The 25491-nt window shown below is 43.4% G+C and overlaps 1 protein-coding gene across 4 annotated transcripts in view; it reads right to left on the bottom strand.

Annotated features, from left to right (window-relative positions):
• The window catches only part of PIK3CB (phosphatidylinositol-4,5-bisphosphate 3-kinase catalytic subunit beta), a 213577-nt gene that overhangs the window by 133979 nt on the left and 54107 nt on the right, over window positions 1-25491 (bottom strand). For all 4 annotated transcript variants that reach the window (XM_030575228.1, XM_030575229.1, XM_030575227.1 and 1 more), the window contains one exon: window positions 13054-13172. The gene's annotated coding sequence lies outside the window, so the exon portion shown is untranslated. The remainder of the gene's footprint in view (window positions 1-13053; window positions 13173-25491) is intronic.

The following is a 25491-nucleotide window of genomic DNA, read 5'->3' as shown; positions in this document are numbered from 1 at the left end:
TGCACCCAACACTGCCAGTGCCGGCGGTGCTGAGGGAGGGACAAATGGAGTTTGAGCAGAGAGGAATTGGTGTTGGAGCAGAGGACAGTTTGGAGAAGTGCTGCGGTGAGCTAAGAAGTCCAAGACCCTAAGTAAAGGGGCACCCTGCTTGTACAGAGGGAGGGCAGAAAGCCCCTCACAGGCTGAAGGGCAGGAGACGGAAGTAGCCCAGGGGAAGGAAGTGTCAGTTCAAGTGGTTTACCACTATCCTCAGGGCCCCTGGGCTGGGACCTGGAGTAGAGGGTGGGCCTAGGTCCCTCCCTCTCCACTCCCCTCCTCTAGGACACTAGTGGGGCAGTTAACATTCCACTGCAGGGGCAAGAAATGGTGCCCTGAACCCCTCCCAAAGAAGAGAAAGCATGAGATCCATCAAAATAGTGTTGGCAATTTGCCACACAGCCCATTCAGGGTAGGCTGGATCTGTGGACCTCAATACTCCAAATAAAGACATTTTCAGATAAGACATGAATAAATTTTCTTATTCTTATTCGTAATGAGATCCACAGTTCCCTGACATGGAAATGTTTAGATCAGTGTCCACTCAGGGTTGGGGGTGGCGGGGAGAAGAGGAGATTGGTGGGGGATCATGTACAGTTATGTACTGATGCAAAAACCTTTTCTTAATAGTTACTGTGCAGGGCTGGCTCCAGGCACCAGCCAACCAAGCACATGCTTGGGGCAGCACCTTGGGGCGGGGCAGCGCTGGAGGGGGTTTTTTGTTTGTTTCAGCCAGGTAGTACTCGGGGGGGGGGGCGAGTAGGTAGCACGGCACTCATGGCGGGGCAGCACTCTTTTTTTTGCTTGAGGCAGCAAAAAAGTTAGAGCCGGCCCTCATACTGTGTTACTACAGTGAGGAGCACATCTCTACTGAAGGCAGCATCAGATGATGACTGGATGCCCAGCTTGTAGAATTTTGAAGGTGGTATGAACTGATGACCAGGTGCTGCTTTACAGATTTTCTTGTACGAAACATGTGATCTTACTGTCTATGAAGCTGCCACGGCTCGCAATGAGTTCCACAGTTTGACTGTGCCTTGTGTGAAGTACTTCCTTGTGTTGATTTTACACCAGCTGCCTATTAATTGCATTAGGTGACCTCTGCTTCTTGTGTTATATGAAAGGGTAAAGAACACTTCCCCATTCATTTTCTCCACACCATTCATGCTTTTATAGACTTTTATTCATAATTGTCTTTTCGAAGCTGAACAGTTCCAGTCTTTTTACTCTCTCTTCAAATGGAATGTGTTCCATACTACTACTAATTTTTGTTGCCCTTCTCTGTACTTTTTCCAATTCTAATATCTTATTTGAGATGGAGCAATGAAAACTGCACTCAGTATTCAAGGTGTGGGCATACCATGGATTTATAGAGAGGCAATATGATATTTTGTCTTATTATCTAAATCTTTCCTATTGGTGCCTAACATTCTAGTAGCTTTTTTGAATATCAGTGCACAGCTGTTTTCAGAGAACTATCTACAATGACTTCTTGAGTGGTAACAACTAATTGATATCCCCATCATTTGGTATGTATAGTGGGGATTATGTTTTCCGGTATCCATTATTTTGCATTTATCAACACTGAATTTCATCTGCCATGTTGTTGCCTAATCACCAAATTTTGTAAGATCCCTTTGTAACTCTTCACAATCAGCTTTGGACTTAACTCCAGGATGACAGAATGGATCCAAAACCATCCTCCCCAATCGGGCATGGATGGGTCTTAGAGGATAGACTGATCACACCAGTTGTGTGTGAAATATCGTGCACTCCTGAATCAATCCTTCAGCTAATCAAATTTTCATGTACAACAGAAGAGATGAGAAATTTTGGAGGTGTGACCAGTCTGGGGAAATTTGACTCTTTATGGTCAACCCAAAACTTCATCTTTACTAGGACAACTATATCCAGTAATTAGATCTGTAATTCTGATTTGCCCCAAAATGTACAATTAGTCCTCCTACATGTCCAGCCTTACTGTTAGCTCCTACGCTGAGATTTAAAAGCAGCTGTCCATAGCCTCTTATAGAAAAAGGTTATTGTTGCACAAAACAGAACCCAAAATCATATACTAACAACTCCAGAATGGTGAAGAGACTTAGCTAAACCTCAGGTGCATCTTTAGCAATATTGATTTATAAATGCATCTCAAATTCTTAGACTATAAGGCCATTTGGGCCAATTTTTGTCATATAAAAAGTTACTAGAAAACTGAATAGTGATCTTGCCCCATGCGATCATTTGTGTCGGAACACAAAGGATATTAATAATACTGAAAACATATATAGCACTTCTAATCCAATTAATCACACAGCATGGAATGATTATCTTATCTACATGTTATATTATTCTGCGAGAATAGGCATCACTCGGTTTTATTTTAGGATTATTTTTATTACTTTTATGTGTGCTATATCTCAAATCTGAAAGACATGAGCTACTACCTTGTATATAAGTTGAAATCTATACATAAACACTGCAACAGATATGGCAATTTCTTGCAACATCTTTTGGAGATATTACTGTATTAAGTTTATGTATCATTGTGGGCCAGGGACAGTACATAATTCCATGGAGGAGAAGAACCACAGCCCTCCATGAACTAAAAACAGTGAGGGGTGATTAGGCAAATTAACTCAGGTTGTAACACCTCCAGAGAGGTGCCACCACTAGGAGAGGCTCACATATACTGGTTCAAACTACATTCTCCAGAGATCAACAGACAAAGGACTTTTGGATAAACAGTCTGCATTTAAACTGACTCAAGGCCTTCTTTTTGATCCAGCAAACAGAAAGGTCCTTCTGTCTAAGGGGGCCGCCAACCCAGGAAGGGTTAGAAAGACTGACTCCTACCAGAGTCCCAAGCTCTGGTAAACTTTTTAGTATTTGTGTTCATTTATTGTTTTTAATATGTTATTCTCCTGAATGCTTTCACTTTAAGAAAACAATGTGCTTGCTTAGAAAGAGCTGCGTGGTACCTCTGCCAGGCAGAGTTCTTGTGCATGCTAAAAAAAAAAAAACACTCCCGCAACTGCATCTTCTATTAGATGATGTTAGAGCAACTTCTCCAAAAAGAAAGAGACCATACTACAATTTAGATCAATGCCCATGTAAGAGTCAGCACTACTAGTCTTCTTTAATGATCTAAAAAACTAACTCCTAAGTGTATTGTTTCTTGCTCCTTCCACACACAAGAGTTGTATCAATAAGCAATAGGAGTAAAACAGTGTCAGCAACAGGTAAACAGGGAGCCAGAGCAGGGGAAATCCTACTTTTCAAGACTCTCCCTCACTGAGGTGACATCAGTGGACCCTGGGCTAAGGTAGCAGCTGAGTAATATTACTTTGCTATTTATAGGTGTGCTGTATTATTTTTGTAGCGGTAATAATAATTTGCACTTGGTTTTTGATCTGCTTTCAGTACTTATTTTCTTGTTAGATAAATAATTTTGTTCAGCCCTTTTTAGAGATTTGACATTCAGTTAGACATTCAATGTGTTTTGTTTTGTTTTTTCTTTGAAACCCTTGTCTATATTCAGGAAACTCTAGGGATGCTCTCATGTTACCAGGTTAGCAAGATGTAACTCCACCTATTAACCACAGACTGTGTCGCTAAGGAGGATAAGTATATGCCTCATATCCAAAGGGTATTTAATCATTTTTTTACATGGAATTCATTGTTTTACCATCTGGGCAACTCTTTAAAAATGAGAAAATTATGTAATATTCAGCTCAATAATTAAATATATTCTGAGGCATACAAGGTCATTCATTTCAAGCTGTAATTTTGAAACAATTTCATAAATAAGTGGATATAATTAACTATAATTGTTTATATATTATATAGAATAATACTCTCTTACGGTATTCCATAGGCTAAATGGCAAGAAGCATGTGCAGGGATTCAAAACACAATTCCACTCTTGCAGAGGAAAGAGGAAATATGACAGTGAAAGGCTGCAGGAAAGGGGAAACTGGTCAGCAATTTAAACTCTACTGGCAGCACCCACTCTGAGTGGGAGCAGCAGCAATTGCAGAACAAAGCCTGAATTGAAAATTAAACAATGTCTTTTACTAATCTCGTCTTGAAAACTCCAACCAATGGTGAGTTCAAGGCTTTCCTGGTAAACTTTTCCAGTGTTATCTTACTACTAGGAATGACTGAATTCTGAACTCACTAAACAGAAAAATCAATTATTCCTGGAGTTAGAACTAGCTTGCCAAAACTAGGCTGTAAGTGGGAAACAGGCAATATTTCATTAAGTTGCTAATTTGCTAGATGTTTTCCTCTTATTTTACCCAACGTGAAACTAATAAAGGACAAAGACTTTAATGAGAAATAATATCTGCTCTAATGTTAGCCTCCCTATTATCATCTGTGTTACTAGATCTTGTTTCTGAGACTGAATGAACTGACAGTCAGAATACACGATTTCTCATGTCCTATAAAATCTGTACTGTTCAGTTAACCTAATCCGCCAAAACAGTAACTGGTGTAAACCTCTGCATACTGATTTACAATGGCTGATGATCTGGCCCCAAGTTTGTTTAAATATTTTTTATGCATTTTGGTTCTCTAATTCTCTTGACAGTATTAAAATTGAGGATTCAAATCACTTATTTTTTGCTCACAAAAAGAAAACAAAATGAATAAAATGTTAGAATGAAAATAAGAATGTGACTTCAGCAGCAAAATGTATTTCTCTGGTATTGATTAGAAAAAAATACCGAGTAGGAAAAGTTTAGTCTTGTCTGGTAGTAATCTGCATAGACATTTTTATGCCCAAATTATGACTGTCTACATATCTCCTTTATATGAAGTATGTAGTTAAAAAGAGAAGAGTAATTTTCCCTTTGGCAATTAACAGACATTCCAAAATGCTCTTTTGCCACAAACTAAAACCAAGCTTTTTTCCTTAAATTTTAATGGCCAGATTCTTCTCCTGCTTACGCCTGTGTAATTCAGGAGTAATTTCATGTGCTTAACAATGAGATCAGCAATCAAGCCCTAAAATTATATAAATTCTTCTATATTTCTATCTTATATTTTACAGTATATAGTATACCATCTTGAAATACATGATCACATTTGTTATATCTTAATATGGCCTCTATCACACCCCAGTACCTCAGCATTCCAATCTTTAATATAATCTCAACACCTTTGTGAGATAGGGAAGTAACATATCATCACATTTTATCAGTAAGGAACTGAGGTAAAGAGGAACTAAGGCCCACATCCTGAAAGGCACACAGGCTCCGAAATGCCACCGAAATCCATGGAAGTTAGGCACCTAAATACCTTTGTGGTTCTAGTCCTGAGTGACTAGCCCAAGGTTACACAGGAAGTTTATGGTGGAGCAGGGAATTGATCCCCCAGTACCAAAAATCAGATGTCTGAAAGATCTACAGGACCCTTGCATCTTTAATTGTATAGAATAGACAGTGAATGAAACAAAGGAATGCAAAAAGAGAAAAGATGCTCTCATGTTCAAGGCACTGGACTGGGAACCAGGACACGGGCTCTATATCTGGTATATACTTTATAGGCAATATTGAGTGAGACTATCCTAATGTATATGTGCAAGGGGGACAAATTAAGTGTTCCCAAGCAATCTTAATTCTGACATTTCTTAACTTTGAGTGTTTGACTTTGCAAACATAAGTTTTTTGTATGTAAGAAAAAGGTTATCTAATAGCCTATCAATATCTCTTCATTAGGAAAAATGCAGTCCAATTCCCAGAGTATGGATCATTCACTAAGATGTACAGAACAATTTGATCTGTTCACAATTTTTTCTTGCACCTTAGGAAACCACTGTGGCAATTTTTAGGGGTCAGCCAACACTATTTCCTTTAGATTAACCTTGACTTACTTTACAAGAAGTATAACCCCAATCTGTCCTCCTTGCCTTTTAGTACAATATAATAATAATTTGGTTATACCTAGTCTATTAATAGCTAGAGTTTTGTATAGCAAAGACCACTGACTAGGAACAAAAGACGGTTACTCACCTTTGTAACGGTTGTTCTTGAAGATGTGTTGCTCATATCCATTCCAGTTAGGTGTGCGCGTGCCACGTGCATGTTCGTCGGAAGATTTTTACCCTAGTAACACTTGGTGGGTCGGCTGGGCACCCCCTGGAGTGGCGCCGCCATGACGCCGGAGACATACCCCTGCCAACCCAACCACCCCTCAGTTCCTTCTTGCCAGCTACTCCGATAGTGGGGGAAGGAGGGTGGGTTTGGAATGGATATGAGCAACACATCTTGAAGAAGAACAGTTACAAAGGTGAGTAACCGTCTTTTCTTCTTCGAGTGCTTGCTCATATCCATTCCAGTTAGGAGATTCCCAAGCCTTACCTAGGCGGTGAGGTCAGAGTGAGATGTGGCAGAATGCAAAACTGCTGAGCCAAAGGCTGCACCATCTCTTGACTGTTGAACCAGAGCATAATGCAAAGCAAAGGTGTGGACCGAGGACCAGGTAGCTGCGCGACATATCTCCTGGATAGGTACACGAGCCAGGAAGGCGGCAGATGAAGCCTGAGCCCTGGTAGAATGCGTGGTGATGTGGCTTGGGGAAATATGAGCCAAATCATAACAAGTGCGGATGCACACCATCACCCAAGATGAGATCCTCTGAGAGGAAACAGGTAGGCCTTTCATTCGGTCTGCTACCGCGACAAAGAGTTGGGGCATTTTACGAAACAGTTTTGTCCGTTCAACATAAAATGCGAGCGCTCTACGGAAGTCCAGGGAGTGCAACTGTTGCTCATGTAGCACTGAGTGTGGCTTCGGGAAGAAGACCGGGAGAAAGATGTCCTGGTTAACATGAAAGGCCAAAACCACCTTAGGGAGGAAAGCCGGGTGTGGTCGCAACTGCATCTTGTCTTTGTGGAACACAGTGTACGGCGGATCCACCGTAAGAGCCCTAAGCTTGGAGACTCATCTGGACGATGTAATGGCTACGAGGAAAGCTGTCTTCCAAGACAGATATAGTAGCGAGCAGGTTACTAACGGCTCGAATGGGGGAGACATAAGTCTGGTTAAAACCAGGTTGAGGTCCCAGGTCGGGGCTGGGCGGCGTACTTGAGGGTATAAGCGCTCCAAGCTCTTAAGGAACCTCGAAACCATAGGGTGTGAGAACATGGAACGACCACCTTCGCCTGGGTGGAAGGTAGAGATGGCTGCCAAGTGTACCCTCAATGATGATACTGCTAGGCCCCGCTGTTTGAGAGACAGAGGTAGTCAAAAATAGAGGGGATCGAGACCTCAGTGGGTGTAAGATTAAGCGTTTCGCACCAGCAGGAGAAACACTTCCACTTGGTCAGGTACATTGACCGGGTGGAAGGCTTCCTGCTACCCAGGAGAACTTGTCGTACTGATTCAGAGCAACGTAACTCTGACTGGTTAAGCCACACAGCAGCCACGCCGTGAGGTGACAAGCCTGCCGGTCCGGGTGGCGAAGCTTGCTGTGGTCCTGAGTTATGAGGTCTGGGTGGAGTGGCAGGGTAATTGGGTTGGCTATTGACAGGTTGAGCAACGTGGTGTACCAGTGCTGCCTGGGCCACGCTGGAGCAATCATGATGATGCGCGCTCTGTCCCTGCGGAGTTTCAGCAGGACCTTGTGAACAAGCGGGAACAGTGAGAAGGCTTAAAGGAGCTGGCTCTTCCACGGCATCAGGAAAGTGTCCAAGATCGATCCCAGAGAGAGACCTTGGAAGGAGCAGAACATCTGGCATTTCCTGTTCTCGCAGGAAGCGAACAGGTCTATGTGGGGAAATCCCCACTTCTGGAAAACAGAAGGCATAACGTCCGGGCAGATCGCCCACTCGTGAGACAGGAAAGACTTGCTGAGTCGATCTGCCAGGGTGTTCTAAACGCCTGGGAGAAAGGATGCTACCAGATCTATCGAGTGGGCTATGCAAAAGTCCCAGAGTTGGATGGCCTCCTGACAAAGGGGGAGGACCGTGTCCCTTCGTTTGTTTATGTAGTACATGGCTGTCGTGTTGTCTGTAAACACTGAGACACAACGGCCTTGCAACTGCTGCTGGAACGCCTGGCACGCCAGACGGACTACTCTCAATTCTCGGACATTTATGTGTAATGCCAGCTCCTGAGAAGGCCAAAGGCCTTGAGTACGATGGTGACCGAGGTGAGCACCCCAGTCGAGAGAGGACACATCCGTCGTCAAGGACATTGAGGGTTGGGGCGGATGGAACGGCATCCCTGCACACACCAGGGAGGGAGTTAGCCACCATTCTAGGGAGCCTAGGGTGCTCGAGGGAATGATGACTATCGTGTCTATTGGGTCCCTGCCTGGGCGGTATACCGAGTTGAGCCAAACTTGGAGAGGACTGAGGCGGAGCCTGGCGTGTTTGGTTACAAACGTGCAGGCAGCCATGTGACTCAGGAGACCAAGACAAGTGCGAGCCAAGGTCGTTGGGAAATTCTGTCGACCTTGGATGACTGTTGCCATCGCCTGAAACCGTGGCTATGGTAAGCAGGCTCTGATTAGACTGGAGTCCAGGATAGCTCCTATGAAGTCTAACCTCTGCGGGGGAACCAGAGTGGATTTTTCTATAGTGATGATCAGACCTAGTCGTGTGAATAGGTTGTTGACTATGCCCACATGCTGAGTGACTTGTGTCTCAGAGGCCCCTTGGATGAGCCAATCGTCCAGATATGGAAAAACATGTATCTGACGTCAGCGGAGGTAGGCGGCGACTACGGCCATACACTTTGTAAATACCCTTGGGGCTGTAGAAAGGCCAAACGGCAGGACCGTAAACTGGAAGTGCTGACAGTTGGCTACAAAGCGGAGGTATCTCCTGTGCGGAGGAAAGATGGCGATGTGAAACTACGCGTCCTTCATATCGAGGGCGGCATACCAGTCTCCAAGGACGGGATAATGGTCCCCAGGGATACCATGCAGAACTTCAACTTTATCATAAACTGGTTGAGTCCTCGCAGGTCTAGGATAGGTCTGAGACCTCCCTTCGACTTAGGGATTAGGAAATAACGGGAGTAAAATCCCTTGCCCCTTTCGTCCATCATTACCTCCTCTATAGCTCCTATGGCGAGGTGCGTCTGCACCTCTTGTAAGAGGAATTGCTCATGAGGGGGTCCCTGAAGAGGGACAGGGTTGGATGGTGGGAGGGCGGGGTTGAAATAAATTGGAGGTGGTACCCATACTCCACCGTGCATAGGACCCAGCAATCTGAAGTTAACTGCGACCACGCTGGGAGGAAGTAGGAGAGACAGGTGAAGAAGGGAGGAGAGAGATCCTGGCCTGTAACTGGTAAGCCACCCTCGGGTGCACCTTCAAAAATTCATCTTTGGTCCCAGTGGTGGTTTCGAGAGACCTTGATTTTGGCCCCCTTGGAGTCTTGACGGTTCTCTGTGACCACCTCGGCCGTGCCGCCTGCCAAAGTCCTGTCTTTGTCTAGGCACGGAGTATGGGCGGTGAGGCTGGGGATGGAAAGGCCTGCGTTGGGTCACCGGCGTATGCACGCCGAGAGAGCGCATTATGACCCTGTTGTCCTTCAGGCTTTGCAGCCTGGGGTCAGTCTTTTCCGAGAAGAGGCTTTTACCATCAAATGATAAGTCCTGAATGGTATACTGCAGCTCCGGTGGGAGGTTTGAAACCTGAAGCCATGAGATGCGCCTCATCGCAACGCTCGAGGCCAGAGTCCTGGCTGCTGAGTCTGCTGCATCCAACAAGGCCTGGAGGGAAGTTCTGGCCACCTTTTTCCCTTCCTCCAAGAGGGCAGCGAACTCTTGGCGGGAGTCTTGAGGGAGAAGCTCCGTAAACTTACCCACCGCCACCCAGGTGTTATAATTATAGCGGCTAAGCAGGGCTTGTTGATTTGCCACCCATAGCTGTAGGGCCCCTGCAGAGTACACCTTGCGGCTGAGTAGGTCCATTCGCCTAGCCTCCTTCGATTTCGGAGCTGACGCCTGCTGGCCATGACATTCCCTCTCCTTAACGGACTGAATGACTAGTGAGCAGGAAGGAGGATGGACATACAAGTACTCGTACCCTTTAGAGGGCACCATATATTTACGCTCGACTCCTCTGGCCGCAGGAGGGATAGAGGCTGGAGACTGCCATATAGTATCGACATTCACCTGGATGGTCCGAATAAACGGTAGGGCCACTTTAGTGGGGGCATCCGCCGATAGAATGTCCACTACCGGGTCCTCTACCTCCGGGACCTCCTCCACCTGGGGTTCATATTGAGTGCTACCCTCCTTAGGAGGCCCTGATGGGCTCTCAGGTCGATTGGAAGAGGGCCCGAGGAGGATGTTCTTGCCACCGCCTCATCTGGAGAAGAGGAAGAGGAGATGCCAGCGATGAGCGGGTCCTGGGTGGTCTGTTGCTCTTGAGCGATCTCCCGCTCCAGAGGAACCTGGGAGTCCAGTGGGTGAACTGGGACTTCCTCCGCAGCAGTAGGAGGGGGACGGCTAACCGTCACCTCTGACACTCGGTGTTCTGAAGAGACAGAGCGGGACGGAACTACTGGTATGCCTTGGGCCTGGTGGTATGCCCAAGGTGTCTAGAAAGACCACTGATGGGGTCCTTGGTCCTGGGCCTGAGTCTCTTGAAAGACTCTGGTGGGCACATCTGAATTGCAGTCCTGAGCATAAGAACTGTTCGTATGGGCCGACACTGATGCGTGTCTGGATGGCCATGGAGGTGCTGAAAAGCTCTAGCAGACCTTGCCCTACTCGGTACCGGGGACCGGTACCGGGAGGCATACTGGTACCAGGAACAAGATCGAGACCTGAGACTGGAGCGGTGCCAGGAGGTTGATCAAGATCTCGAGGCTGGAAGTGGCTACGGGAGTCACGGTGCCTGGAGCGATGCCGGGAGCTGGAGCAGTGCCGAGAGTAGTGGGCCGGCGAACGGGATACCGACCGGCACCGTGAGTGCAACCGGTACCAAGGAGGAGAACAGTACCAGGACTGCGAGCGGCGTCGGGAGCGGGAGCGCCAATGGGACCTGGAACGTCTGCGGGACCATGATCCTGAATGGTGCCGCTCTGCTGTGAGGACAGAGGATGGTCTTATCAAGGCAGGCTTGCCGACAGACTGTATTACCCGGACCGGCGGTGCCGGAGTTTGAGGCAGCGTCGACTCTGTCATGGCAATCAGATCCCTCGCCGTTGAGAATGTCTCCGGCTGGAGGGAATAGTAAGCTCAACCATGGCTCGCGCTGGGGAGCTGACAGGCACCGGACTCGATGGCTCTCATGGGACCGGAATCGACGGTGCCAACGTCGTCGGTGCCAGGCAATCAGACTTAGACAAGCTCTCTGGCTGCAGTGCAGGTGGCACGGAAGCAGCAGGAGTCTTAGGCTCTCTCGACCTCGGGGAGAGGGAGCGGTGCTGAGTCAACTTCAGTGCTGGCGACGGCCGGTGCCGAGAGGCCTTGGCAGTACCAGCGTGGTCTGGTGCCGAGGAGGTGCTTCTGCCTGACGATTGACCAGTGCTCGGTGCCGAAGGTGGAGGGGTAAGAGCTGCCTCCATGAGGAGCTGCTTTAGCCGAAAGTCCCGCTCCTTTTTTGTTCTCGGCTTAAAAGCCTTGCAAATGTGACACTTATCTGTCAGGTGAGATTCCCCGAGGCACTTAAGGCAGGAGTCGTGTGGATCTCCTGTTGGCATCAGCTTATGACAGACCGAGCACGGTTTGACACCCAATGAACCGGGCATGGGCCCCGGCACCAGGTGCGGGGAAGGGGCTAATCCCCGAACCCCTCTTAACTATACACTAACTATGAACAATAAAAATTAACTATAACTATGTAACTTTGAACTATATATACAACAAAATAACTAGAGAACTATGAATAGCTAGGGAGGTGGAGGTCAGTAAAACCTCACTCCATTGTTCCAACGACTGACACGGGCGGTATGAAGGAACTAAGGGGCGCTTGGGTCAGCAGGGGTATATATCCGGTGCCATGGCAGCGCCACTCCAGGGGGCGACCAGCCGACCCACCGAGTACTGCTAGGGTAAAAATCTTCCGACGAACGTGCACGCGCCGCGCGCACACCTAACTGGAATGGATATGAGCAAGCACTCTAAGAAGAACATATAATACAAAAAGTGACTTCATAAAACACCATGCAAACGTAGTAAGATGAAGCAGTAATATTGTGCATCCCTCATAAATATTGTTACCAAAGCATGGAAAGCATTAATGGTCTGTATATAAGGTGTCAGCAATCCAAAGAGTCTCTCAAATGGAACAATACTTAATGAAATACCAAACAGGGTGGCTGCAAATGACAGCTATAAATACAAATTGGGTCACTTTATCTTAGACTATGCTGGTGACTATGGCTCTGCAATAGCCACATACAATCCAGAACCAGCTGGATATCAGGATGGATTGGGTTCTATTATATTTATGAACCTCAGGTTAGGTTTGAAAAACAAAAAGTAAAAAAATTAATCTCTAAATGAACCTGCAGAGGCTGGTATGTTGCCAGTTCTATAAGCAAACCACCCAGGATTCACAATGCATACTTTAGTATCCAGTATTCTTTAATACTGTTTTATTTCTCATGTTGCCAAGAAGTGGAACATATGGATCATTAGGGAAAACTGTAGTTTATGGTGCAAGTATTACAGCTTCAAATTCAAGAGCAGATGCAGGCAGAGTTATTAGTACGACCAACAGGTTTTAGGCATGTTGCAATCATGTCTTCTCCAGACCACTACCTGTTCACAACCACAGACACAAAGAATGCCTGGGAGCTTAGACAGAAGCAGCAGCTATCTCAGTCCACAGGACTGCAATTACCAGTGAGACAGCAGTGTCCTCTCCAATGATCTTACAAAAAGATTCTGCCGGTGCTTTTGCACTCTGACATGTAGATCATTTGACCTCTGTAGTATTTTGTAGAACACTGCTCCACATTAATACACTAATGACACACTAAACTGCCATAATCAAGATTTTTAAAAAAATAAACAAACAATTAAAAGACTTCACAGTGATACTTACTTCAGAGATGTGCTCCTGTTTGAGTGTTACTTGACAATGAACTTGTTTTTGTTAAGCATCGTTTCCTTGTAATCACTACTGTTTTCTCTGAAGACTTTGTGCAGTGATCCAAAAGTGACCTTAAAAACCAAAGCAAAAACAAAAGAAGCTGAGTAATTCTTGACAGAATGTAATTAAACAAATTAAAATCTAAACAATTTGTCATTTTACGTGCTCCATAAATTTTTAATGAAGAAATACCACAAATTAACCAGCACATTTCCATTCTTTTCACTTACTATCCAAGAATATTTACGTCACATAGTCTAGTACAGCATTTCTCAAATGCGGCCACCATGGCTGCATGAGGCCACGAGGGTTTTTTCTTGAAGCCACAGCCTCCTGGGTTATGATTGACAGGGAGGGGCAAAGTAGCAGCCCTTCCCTCTCTGTTGCTCCTGGATGCACAGCCTTCGTGTTGGTTGCTGGGGCCACCAGCAGGGTTGGGTTCTGCCCCCCCTCTAGAGACACCTGGGGTACAATGTGGGAGGAGCAGGCAGCCAGTGACTTCCTGCCTTCCTGGGGCAGTGGGGCTCAGGCTTTGGGCTTCAGCCCTGGGGTGGACTCACATTCAATTTGTCATCGACTATAAAAGGATCCGGAGGTTCAGCAGTACTAATGACTAGCCAGTTATTCTCCATTTTGTAGCTGAGTGTTCGATTTTTCCCTCTTAAGTGCAGTGTTTTGCAATTGTCTTTACTGATTTTCATCTTGTTGAATTCAGACCAATTCTCCAATTTATCAACAAATGCCCTTTTGAATTCTAATCTAATCCTCCAAAGTGCAAACGACCTCTCTCAATGTGGTGTCATTTGCAGACTATATAAACATATGTTTCATGCCATTATCCAAGTTATTGATCAAAATACTGAAATCAGGACAGAACCCACAGGACCCCACTAGACAAATCCTCCCAGTTTGACAGCAAACCATTGATAACTGCTCTATGAGTGTGTCTTTTTAACCAGTTGCATACTCACCTTATAGTAATTTCATCTAGACCACATTTCCCTAGTTTGTTTATGAGAATGTAATGTGGGACCATGTCAAAAGCCTTACTAAAATCATGATACACTGCATCTGTTTCCCCAAATGCACTGAGTCAGTAACTGTCAAAGGAAATTAGATTGGATTGGCATCATTTGTTCTTGACAAATTCGTGTTGGCTATTGCTTAAAACTAATATTCTCTAGGTGTTTGCTGACACTTTAATAATTTGTTTGTGTATTGTTCAGATATCGAAATTAAGCTGACTGTTCCTTTTTCAATGTAGGAATCGTGTTTTTGTCCTTTCCAGTTCTCTGGGATCTCACCCCTCCTCCATGAGCTCTCAAAGATAATCGCTAATGGTTCTGAGGTGGCTTCAGCTAGTTCTTTAAATATGCTAAGATCAATTTCATCAGACCATGCTGATCTGAATACATCTAACTTATCTGAATATTCTTTAACCTGTTCTTTTCCTATTCTGGCTTGTGCACCTTCACCCTTGTTGTTAATATTAATTGTGTTAAGCATCTGGTCACCATTAACCCTTTTAGTGAAGACTGAAGCAAAACACACATTAAACATCCTTGTCTTTTTAGTGTCATCCATTATCAGCTCTTCTTCTCCATGGTAAGACAAAGGAAAGTGTAGGTCTTCTACTTTCTCTTAATCCTAATATACTTGTAGAACCTTGTAGCGAGGCAGTGGGATACCCCATAGCCCTGCTGAGGGACAAACCGCCCCTAACACCAAGGTGGGCAGAGCCCCTTGATCCTGCACCAGCCCCTCACAGGTCACGGCGCCGATCCGGAAGTATAAAAGCTCTCCGGCTGAGCTCAGTGGAGAGCCAGTCGCCGGAGAGACCAGACATCTGCCACTGAGCTCCCTCTTGGGAGACAGCAGCAGGCCCCAGCCAACCAGAGGTTGCACTGGGCCAGCCGAGCCTACCCCTCGCTCGTTACCTCGAGGACTTGCCGAGCCTGCTCCTTTGCAGCTACCCCAAGGAGGAGCCGGCCTGCCCCTTTGCAGCTACCTCAAGGACGAGCCGAGCCTGTCCCTTGCCAGCTACCCCGAGGAGCAGCTGAGTCTACCCGTCGCTACCTACCTGGAGGAACCGATGGTGTTCGAGACCGCTGAGGATGCTAGCACGACCCAGGTACCCTATGAGGGACAGTGTGGAAGTAGCCTGGGGGCAGCCGACCCCAGTCAGGCTGCAGCACAGCCTGAACCTATGTCAGCGTGTTACGGCCAGGATCCCCACTGACAGCAGCAAGCTTTTGCTGCTGCTAGGGCCCCGGGCTGGGACGCAGTGGAGAGGGAGGGCCTGGGTGACAGACTCCCCCCTTTTCCTTTTCCTGGCCTGGAGAGGCTAGGACAGTTTGACTACTGACTCAGCCCCTGCTTAAAGGCCTGAGTCCTTGACTGTTTGGTTGCTGCCCCGCCCTGACCTAGGGCCTGGGCTGATTTTGAACTATTGACTCAGCCCCTGCTTAAAGGCCTGAGCCCCTAATTGTGTGCTTGCCGTCCCACACGGCCGCAGAGCCCGGACTGATGGCGAATTAGAGTGAGGCGGTGGGATACCCCACAGCCCCACTGAGGGACGAAACTCGGCAAAGCCCCTCTACAAACCCCTTCTTGTTACCCTTTATGCCCCTAGCTAAGTATAACTCATTTTGCACCTTAACCTTTCTGATTTTGTCCCTATATGTTTGTGCTATTCTTTTGCATTCATCCTTAGCAGTTGGTCCACATTTTCACTTCTTGTAGGATTCCATTTTGATTTTCAGATTAGTGAAGAGCTCCTTATGGAGTCATATAGGTCTCTTACTATTCTGCCTATCTTTTCTTTGCATGAGGATGGGTTGCTGCTATGCCTTTAATATTATCATGAGAAAATACCAGCTCTCCAAACTCCTTTTTCCATTAGATTTTTCTTCTCATGGGGACCTTACCTAACAGTTCTCAGAGTTCGTTGAAATCTACTTTTTTTCAATTCCATTGTCCTTATTCTGCAGCTTTCACTCCTTCCTTTCCTTAGAACCATAAAATCTATCATTTCATAATCACTTACACCCTAATTATCGTTGGCTTTCAGATTCACTATCAATTCCTCCCTGTTAGTCAGAATCAAGTTTAAAATAGCTGTTCCTCTGGTTACTTTCTCCACCTTCTGAAACAAGAAGTTCTCCCCAGTACATTCTAGAAAGTCACTGGATATTTTGTATCTTTGTACTACTTTACTAATACATGTCTGGGTACTTAAAAGTCCTCCATTACTACTGATCTTGTGTTTTTGGTTATTTTTACTCTCTTGATTTCGTGATCCACAACAGATGTCTTCTATGACATCACCCCAGTTTCTTCCCCTCTCCCCCATTTACATTTACTCAGATACTTTCAACTGCTTGGTCTCTTACAACCTTCTAGACCTCAGAATAAATGCACATATTCTTGATGTTTAATGCAATGCCTTTTTTTCCCACCTGTCTTTCCTGAACAATATACTCCACTACATCAACAGTACAGTCATGAGATTTATTCCATCGTCATAATTTAGCTTACATATTCTCCATATTCCCTATATTTGTATACAGACATCTAAGATGTTGAACAGATTTCCCCTATTGTTTTACCTCTTGTGGTTCCTATGACTGTATTGTAATTTTCCATTTCCTCCCACCCTCCCCTTGCTCCTTTACACTCTTGTGTGTCTATCATCACCTCCTGTAGATAAGTGGGATGTTATGTGATCCGGGCAGAGCCTTGGCTCCCACCTCAACACACCAGGCTGCGTAGCTGCACCAGCATGTTAAATTAAATACATTAAGAGAACATTTGAGGAAACACTTTGAGTAGGTAACTAATCCACATTTAACAACTTTTTTTTAAAAAGTGTATGATAATATGAAGCCTGTTACTCCTCTCCCACCATAAAATCCAAAGAGAGGGGCTCAAAGAAAGAATCTCAGAGGCAATCCTGATTAGGAGACCAGAATCATATGCACACAGAGGTCCTGTAGCTCCAGCACAGCTCTGGCTTTGAAGACCCTACCTCCAGCACAGTCCTCCCCACCCCTATCCTCCAGCCTGCCTAGTCATCTCCTGCTTTCCCCCTCCCCTTGACCTCCAGCACACACTTCAACTCTATTCAGCATCTTCTGAGGCAGAGAGAGGGGGAGAATGGGGGGAAATGGGAAGGTTCTATGAAAGTACCTGAGTACTCCCTTCAGTGTGAGTGGAGATAGCTATAAGCAGAGGAAGGCTAGAGGAATGTGGTATCTAATAAGCTTTTCTTCCGTTTCTCTCTGCCTGCCTGTCATTTTGAAAAGCAGAGAGCTGTGTAGGTGAAGCCAAGGTTATCATGATTCCTGAGAAGTAGTGAGACAGAAGGCAGAGACTTCAGGTATATTCTGTTGTGAGAAGGACTGCCCGTCCTGATATCCAGGAGCATCTTAGGAGAGGAAAATAAGCAGGGTGGATTGATTTAAATCAAAGCAATTTAAATCACTTACTTTAATCATGATTTAAATCAATAGGAAAGAAACTTCGATTTAAATCAACAATTTTAACTGTATTGAATTTGTACTTCAGTTATTTTCCTAAAGAAAGGTTGACTCATCGGCTGGTAACCATAAAAACATGAGTTGCAACTAAATATAGCTTTTACACTAAATTTGGAGCTTCTATTTGCTAACCAGTGAGACAGTATCTATACACATTTATTTGAGCCATTATCTAGCTTAACTTACATTTATATAAAATTGTTAATTTTCACATTTTTTATGTTAGGAAATGCAGAATGATGCATTTCTTATTTAGTACATAATTAATTTTTACTTGCAATTTGTGTCAAACTATTTATCTGGAAATTCAATTAAAAATGCATAAAGCACTCTAATGTTTTTATTAAATAAATCTATCTTAAATGTGCTTGATGCATAAGAAAATTTTATCAAAACATTTTTGCATTTAAAGCTAATGGATTTAACAAACAAAAGGAGTATCTGCAGTTAGTACAGATAACAGATTATTTCTGGGCACTGTGTAATTAGAACTAGTAGATCTCATCCTCTCACACTTCGTTTTTATTCATAGATTGGAAGAGGAAAGCAAGCTTTCCTGTATTTTCAACTCCTAGTTGGTTTCTTAACTTTGAACGAACTAGTCATTGGGTTAAACTAGGTGAATAAACTACTCCTCTGTAACTGCAGAAGAGTCCACTGCTGTTTGATTTAGCACTTCAGCAAATGCTGGTTCCAGCTATTTAGCCAGAGACTTCCAACACTTCAGTGATTTAATGTTCTTTAAAAATTAGCAGCAAACATGTACGGCTAAATTTTTTTTTTTATTTACTTTAGATTATTTTAATAGATTATAATACATTTAGGCTTCACTATACGTTGTCAATTTCAAATGGGTTTTAATTTAAAAAGATTTAAGTAAAATCTGATTTTTTTTTCAATTAAACAAAATCATCACCCTAAAGACAACTCATTATTGAAGATTTGAGATAGATGTCCCAGGCCTGAGAGACTGTGGAGCCATTTAAATTACATAACCATGAAGCAGTTTCATAATATATATGTCCATTTTACAAAATTAAAAGATTTTTTTTGAGCTTGGATAGATCAGGCTTTCTTTTAATTTGCTTTTTAATTATTCATAATTACATTTGCACCTATCATTATTAGGCACAATTACAACAGTCAGAGGAACAAACTCAATTAAAAATAAAATGCATAAAATAACTAGAGAAGTCCTAAATGACCTTAGTATTCCATAAGAGCAAGTGCCTTTGATGTGTTTGAAGTCTAGTTCACAAGTAAAGGTACATGATTGACTATAGCTGATGACTTTCCACAATTCTTCACTGTGATTGCTGTTTTGTGAGCGCACTGCTACATGCATGCTCTTGTTTGAAGAGGGCAGCCAAAATTCCAAAACAACTTTCCTCTGCGTAAGCAAGTTAAAATTTGTGACACCAAACTGATCTGGACTACTTAGTTAACATTTTCAAGTAAGTACCAGGTGAATATAGCTACTGTTTTATGTTATTTTTGAATTTCCAGATGCCTTTCCAAACAAAACAAAAAACACACACAAATTCCTGGGGTCTCAAGTCTTGAAGACATGGGCACGCTATTAATTATACTACAGGATTAAATGCAAGTGCTGTTGAAGATCTGCAGATAAGTTTTATCACACATTACCTTTTATTGCACCAACAAGCTTTCAAACTATAAAGGCCCTTTATCAGCTTAATGCAGAGCTTTCAAACAGGTTCTGCTACAATCCAACAGATTGTATGAATTCACAACCAGCATTTTTGCCAAGACAGCAAGAGCAGTAGTAGTCTCACTGCAGTCCTTTCTCCCACTCTATTAACCCATTGTGAAAGTTAAGCAAAAAATAAATCTAAGGGGGAAAAGTTAAATATGGACATACTAAACTACTCCAGAGCTAAAAAGAAAAGATCTAAAAGGTGTTCAAGTTTCAGGAAATAATGTAATTTTTGCCAACTAATAAATTTCCATTTTTTAAAATTAAATTCCTTAAATACTGAAGTATGCTAAAGGTTCTATCACAATGGTAAGGAAAAATATTAATTCCACCACAACTGAAAAGCAGACATTTATAAAATCACTATTTCAAGAATGTCTAGAAGTTCCCATCTATTTAAATAGAAATCCATAATTTCAAGAGGAAAGAAGAAAAGATTTTAAAAACAGCCAGCCTAACAAAATGTACCTGTAAACTGAAAGTCAAGCTGTATTGTTGTCTTTTTCTGGCCCATGTATCACCAGCAGTAATAAAGATGCTACAAATGAAACAACACTACCAATTCTATGTCTTGACCTCCGTCATAGAAGAATCCTGCTCACTCTCTCAGAGCTTTATCAGTTCTGCAGTTCTAAAATATCGTATTTGTTGTTAACGCAAAAAAAGTATGACTGCATACATATGGATCAAACCTGGTGAGTAAAAACACCATTTTAACAGTCACTTTTCTGACCATAACCACACACTGAAATCAGGCAAGAATTGCTCTTTTTCCTGTAGTTCCCTCTTACACATGTTTAAAGGAAACACTTTTATACCACGTGAATATACTTATTGCTTAATATACCTCCAATACATCTCCTGTCAGTACTATTTTGCAAACTTTTTTTTTTGGTGGGGGGAGGGTTAACTTTCTGTTGCAGTCTCCTCATAAGAGGCCCAATCCAAAGCCCATGGCAGTCATCAGGAGTTTTTCTGTATTATGTCAGTGGGTTTTGGATCAGGTCCTATGCTACATCAGAGAGCCTACCCCAGTTTACTTGCTTCATCTGTAGTTCTGTAAAGATTTTACTCGTTACATGCTAAACTTTTTTCAAAATGAAGCTATTCCTACTTTCTGTTCCCTGAAATTTCTTCCAGATGGAAAAAAACTGAGTAATATAGATTAACACACTGATTTTCACTTCCTCACCACATTTCAGTTAACATACTGTATGTTTAGTTCCTTAATTTTCTTTATGTTGTGTGGGTTTGATGTACATAAAAACACATTAGAAGAGCCAAACAGCAAGACCAAATAACTTGATTATTTGGACACAAAAATTACTATAATTACCCTTTTTTGTGAAGTTGCTTATAACTGCATTCTAGTAATCAAGTTTTCATGTAAAAAAATCATCTGTAACCATCATGGTTGTTAAAATAAAATGTGCACTAAAGGTAGATTCAGGTGTACACCAGTTTAACAGCATGAAACACCAGTTTAACTTCAGAAAAATGTGAACTGCTGCTATCCATCAGTGTGGTTTTATCTCTGACAACTACAATTTAAATCCCCCAAATCAACTATTACGCTGCTGATACTTCAGCAGAAGCATCAATAGCTAACCCCATCATTGTTGGACATAGCTTTGGATATAAATGTGAAGTGCAATTGGGCAGCTAATCACTGACTTTGGTTGCTGTTAGTGGGTACTCAAATTCTTCATTCCCAATAACAAGTGTTAAGTCACCTTAGGACTACCTCCCAAATGCCAAAAAACCAAAACCTTTTGTGGCTGGGTGCTAAATGCATCAAGTATCAAAACCTTCAGCTTCTTTCCTCTCTTCTACTCCCAGCTTTTTTCAATGTCATAGAGCCTCTAGTATGTCACACCATGGTGCTGAAGAAAATAAAAAAGTTACCTCCTGTGACACTGCATTACATATGCTTTATGGAAATATGCTTATGTGCTTATGTGTGTAAATATAATGTAACTGGAATATGCTTTATGCAAAAGGTCTCCTGTAAGGCATCATTACAAAGCTTATAATCTGAGTGTGTTCATCCTATCTGTATGAATGTATCATTCTTATATCTGATGCTAGAAATATGAAGTATTACTCTGAAATCCTATTGTAACTATGCAAAGTGTGGGCCATTAATGGTGGCTTGGAATCTTGATGGAGCCCATTAACTAGGGTTGTAAATGGCTCCGTTTACTTGTAAGCCTTCCTATAAACCTGGGTGCCAGCCAGTGAGTAATGAAGTCTCACAGGACACGTGAACATGTCACATAGTACTGGAATCCATCTTAAACCTGGTGCTTTTCCATTTAGAAGGAAAGGTGGAAACCCAGAGAGAGACAAAAGATTCCCGCCTTGTGCCAAAGATATAAAAGGGGTAGAAAAATCCCCTATTTACCACCTGAGCTGGAACTAAGAAGAACTGTACTGGGGAAAGGATTGGGCCCAGACAAGGAAGAAGTCTAGTCTGTGAAAGAAGCTTACTGGAACATCTCTAAGGATGAGATTTACCTGTATTCAGTTTCTTAATGTATTAGACTTAGACTTTTGTAGTTCCCTGATATGCTGGAGGCCTGCACCCAAAAACGCTGCCTCATCAAGATGGCTGTCACCACGGAACACAAAACTGTAAGTGTAGATCCTGGTTCACATTTTAAAATTTTGCATTGCAAACATTTGTTTTCACCATTCTCTCGTTTCTCATTAAATATTTATTTTTTCTTAAATCTATGTTTGTTTTAAATGTTCATAAGTGCTGTGTGGTTTGCAGAAGTGGTGGTTTAAGGCAAAAGCAGGGTACACTGAACCTCTCAGTGAAAAGGATCTGGAAATCTGTGACTAACCAATGTCAGGAACTGGATATCACATGAGAATGACTCAAAGAAATTCTTGACTGGGATGTACCTATTGCCAACCTGAAAGACATCATAAGGGTAGCATAGCGCATAGAGGAGTGCTTGAGTAGCTGAAAGGCTGGTGGTGCGCAGGAATTCACATCCAGCTACCACAAGAAAGACTCCCTCTCGCTGCAGGCAGAGGCTAACAAGGTAACTCCCAGTCCTGGATACTCGAAGAACAATCCCAGGGAAAACTGTCATTTGCCACAAGAATGGCTTGCATCATCGACAGCATTAACAGCAGAATTAAGCATACATCCACTGGAACTAGTACAAGATCTGAAGATGGCATGGTCAAAGATCTCCCTGGTAAAGGAGAAGGCACTACTTTCAATGGTCCTTCCAAAGTCCACAGCACTGCCTCATACAGTGTCGGTGAGTACTGATGCTTATGACCAGACCTCTACTTGGCAACAGAGAACTTTTTTTAATCACCTTTTTGTGGGATGAAGAGTGTAGCTAATCAATACTTGGCAACAGAGAACTTTTTTTAATCACCTTTTTGTGGGATGAAGAGTGTAGCTAATCAACCTCAGATGGTTTTGAATGCTTTGGGGAGGTCACAGGTGAGAAAAACTATCTACATTTCTCACCCAAAACCAGCTTCAGAGCCATGGCAGCTGAAAGGGCACTTCTTGTGGAGGAACTTTCTGCTCTCTCTTATGTCCACCATTTCTCATACACACAAAGCAATATCAAGTCTCTTTCCCAAAGCTATCACCATTCTGTGACAGTTAGCTAAACAAAAGGAGCCTCAGTTAACAGAATGTGATTGGTAATCTATTGCATATTTAGCCTTCTCAGGAGTTAAAATTATAGACAAATCATTTCTACCATCAACCTAAAAAGACACTGTAATTTTTCACTAAATCCCAATATTAGGAAACTTAAAATTTGAATGAGTTTCCCTTTGAAAAATAATAAAAATAATTACAAACATGGAAAGGAGAAACAGAATAGCTCAACAAAAGCAAAAAACCAACAAGGCCCTAATCATCCAATTGTTCTTTATATATTTGCTTTTAAACCTACTCAAAGACACAGAAAATCTCAAAATGACCTCCCGACATTATATAACATCAGAGGCATGAGCTCAATAGAGTGCACTTCTGCAATAATTGTTCAATAATAGTCTTACATTATATGGACTTTCATGACAAACTGTACATGTCAAACATTAACACTCAACACCACTAAGCGGTAGCAAGTATAAAGAAATCTTACATATTTGTTAAACTGGAACACAGAACTTCGGTTATTCACTAAAGGTTAACCAGCAAGTCACAGGGCCAACGTCAAATATAAATTCTGCTCCCATCAAAACTTAACTCGTATATACTCGATTATAAGTTGGTTTGTTTATAAGTCAACCCCCTCCAAGATGGATAAGTAAAAAAGGAATTTTTTTATGACCCGTTCATAAGCCGACTCTATAATTCAAGGGTCAGCAAACTTTGGCGCCCGGGCCATAAGGATAAGTTGCTGGTGGGCCGAGATGGTTTGTTTACCTTGAGCATCCGCAGACACAGAGGTAAACCTAAGTAAACAAAAGTGTCCTGGCGTGCCAGTTGCTTATTCTGATGGGCCGGGACAGCAACCGGTGGGGAAATTTTTTGGGAGGAAGAAGCTGGGGGTCAGGGGAGTAACCCCTGTGACCACCCCCCACATGAACCCACCCCTAGCCCAGGACCCCCATGCTCTCCCTATCCCATCCCCTCCTACCTTATCTTGGAGAATTAGGGGAGGATGTCTCTGGCCTGGCTGGAGCTGTTCCAGTAGGCTGGGCAGCACAGCCGCAGCCTGCTCTGGCAGGCCAGACAGGGCGGCATGGCCGCAGCATGTTCCAGTGGGCTGGGCTGGGCGTCACGGCCTCGGCATGCTACGGTGGGCTGGGCAGCCACAGCCTGCTCTGGGGGGCAGAGCCAAGCGGCTCTGCTGCAGCCTGCCAGCCCCAGAGCTGCAGCTGCTTTGGAGGCTGGGGAGAGAGCAGTGTGGCCAGAAGTAGAGACACTCTGGCCCCGCCTCTTCCCTTCTGGCTCTGCTGCCTCTCCTCGCTCCCTCTGTTGGGAGGCGGGGGCTGTGTCCCACCTCTCCCTCTCTATACCTGTTCATAAACCAATGCCTTCTCTGGTGCTTCCCCTTTTTACTAAAAAAATTCAGCTTATGAACAAGTATATATGGTATGTTTTATTTCTGACAGCTGTCAGAACCTAGTTTGAGTTCAACATACCAAAAATAAAACAATAATAGTGCCACTATTATTTCCTTTAGCACAGTGGGGGGGGAAGGATAGCTCAGTGGTTTGAGCATTAGCCTGCTATACCCAGGGTCGTGAATTCAATCCTTGAGGGGGCCACTTAGGGATCTGGAGCAAAAATCAGTACTTGGTCCTGCTACTGAAGGCAGGGGGCTGGACTTGATGACCTTTCAAGGTCTCTTCCAGTTCTAGGAGGTAGGTATATCTCCATTTTATTTTTTTTTGTGCATCCCAAAAGTAATCTAGTAACTTCTCACTACTAATTAGATCCCTTTACTGAAATCCAGTAATTTGGATAGAAAGTGTCCCATAAATGCAGCCTGGTCTGAAGATTCCTTCCTAAATAAGAGTCTAAATACCCACACACTGCTAATCTTTCCAGGAAGTCTATAAAGCCAAATGAATACAGAATACTATTAGTTTACTCTGCAAGGCTGTGCTCTGAGAAGTTGTAACCAAAATCTGAGTTTTAAAAGATGATCTGCAAAGGAAAAAAAGAAATAATAGGTTTTCTGTCCTTTCTTCATTTACAGACACTAGATTGTTTTAAAGTCAATCTGCAGCAGATTACCCAGAAAATCTGAGCTCTGCTTTGTTAAAACAACTAAGCATAAGACCACTAAGTTTCCTGATCAGTGAACCTCAGTTCTGACTTGGCCCTCCACAGGTAGTTCCATTTCCTTGCCGTTCAATCTTTGACCACTCTGCTGACCTGACAAAGAGGTGTGAATTTTGATATTAGATACACACCTACTACAAACTGATTTGAGACCAGCACCTATTTTTCCATTTTCACAGTTAATAAGTGGCCCTGACTTTTGGTCATTACCAGGTTGGGGTTGATTTGAACTGGTCATCTAGACATTTGAGAGACCATGTTCCATTTCATCCCCCCAAGCATTTCAGTCCCCAAAGAGCAGTTTTAAACACTAAAACTGATATTTCAAATGATCAAGCAGACGGTGGGAAACCAAA

Source organism: Gopherus evgoodei, chromosome 9 (genome assembly GCF_007399415.2).
Source record: "Gopherus evgoodei ecotype Sinaloan lineage chromosome 9, rGopEvg1_v1.p, whole genome shotgun sequence".
Classification (NCBI taxonomy): domain Eukaryota; kingdom Metazoa; phylum Chordata; order Testudines; family Testudinidae; genus Gopherus; species Gopherus evgoodei.
The sequence above is the reverse complement of the archived record's forward strand: the minus strand, read 5'-3'. Positions and strand labels throughout refer to the sequence as shown.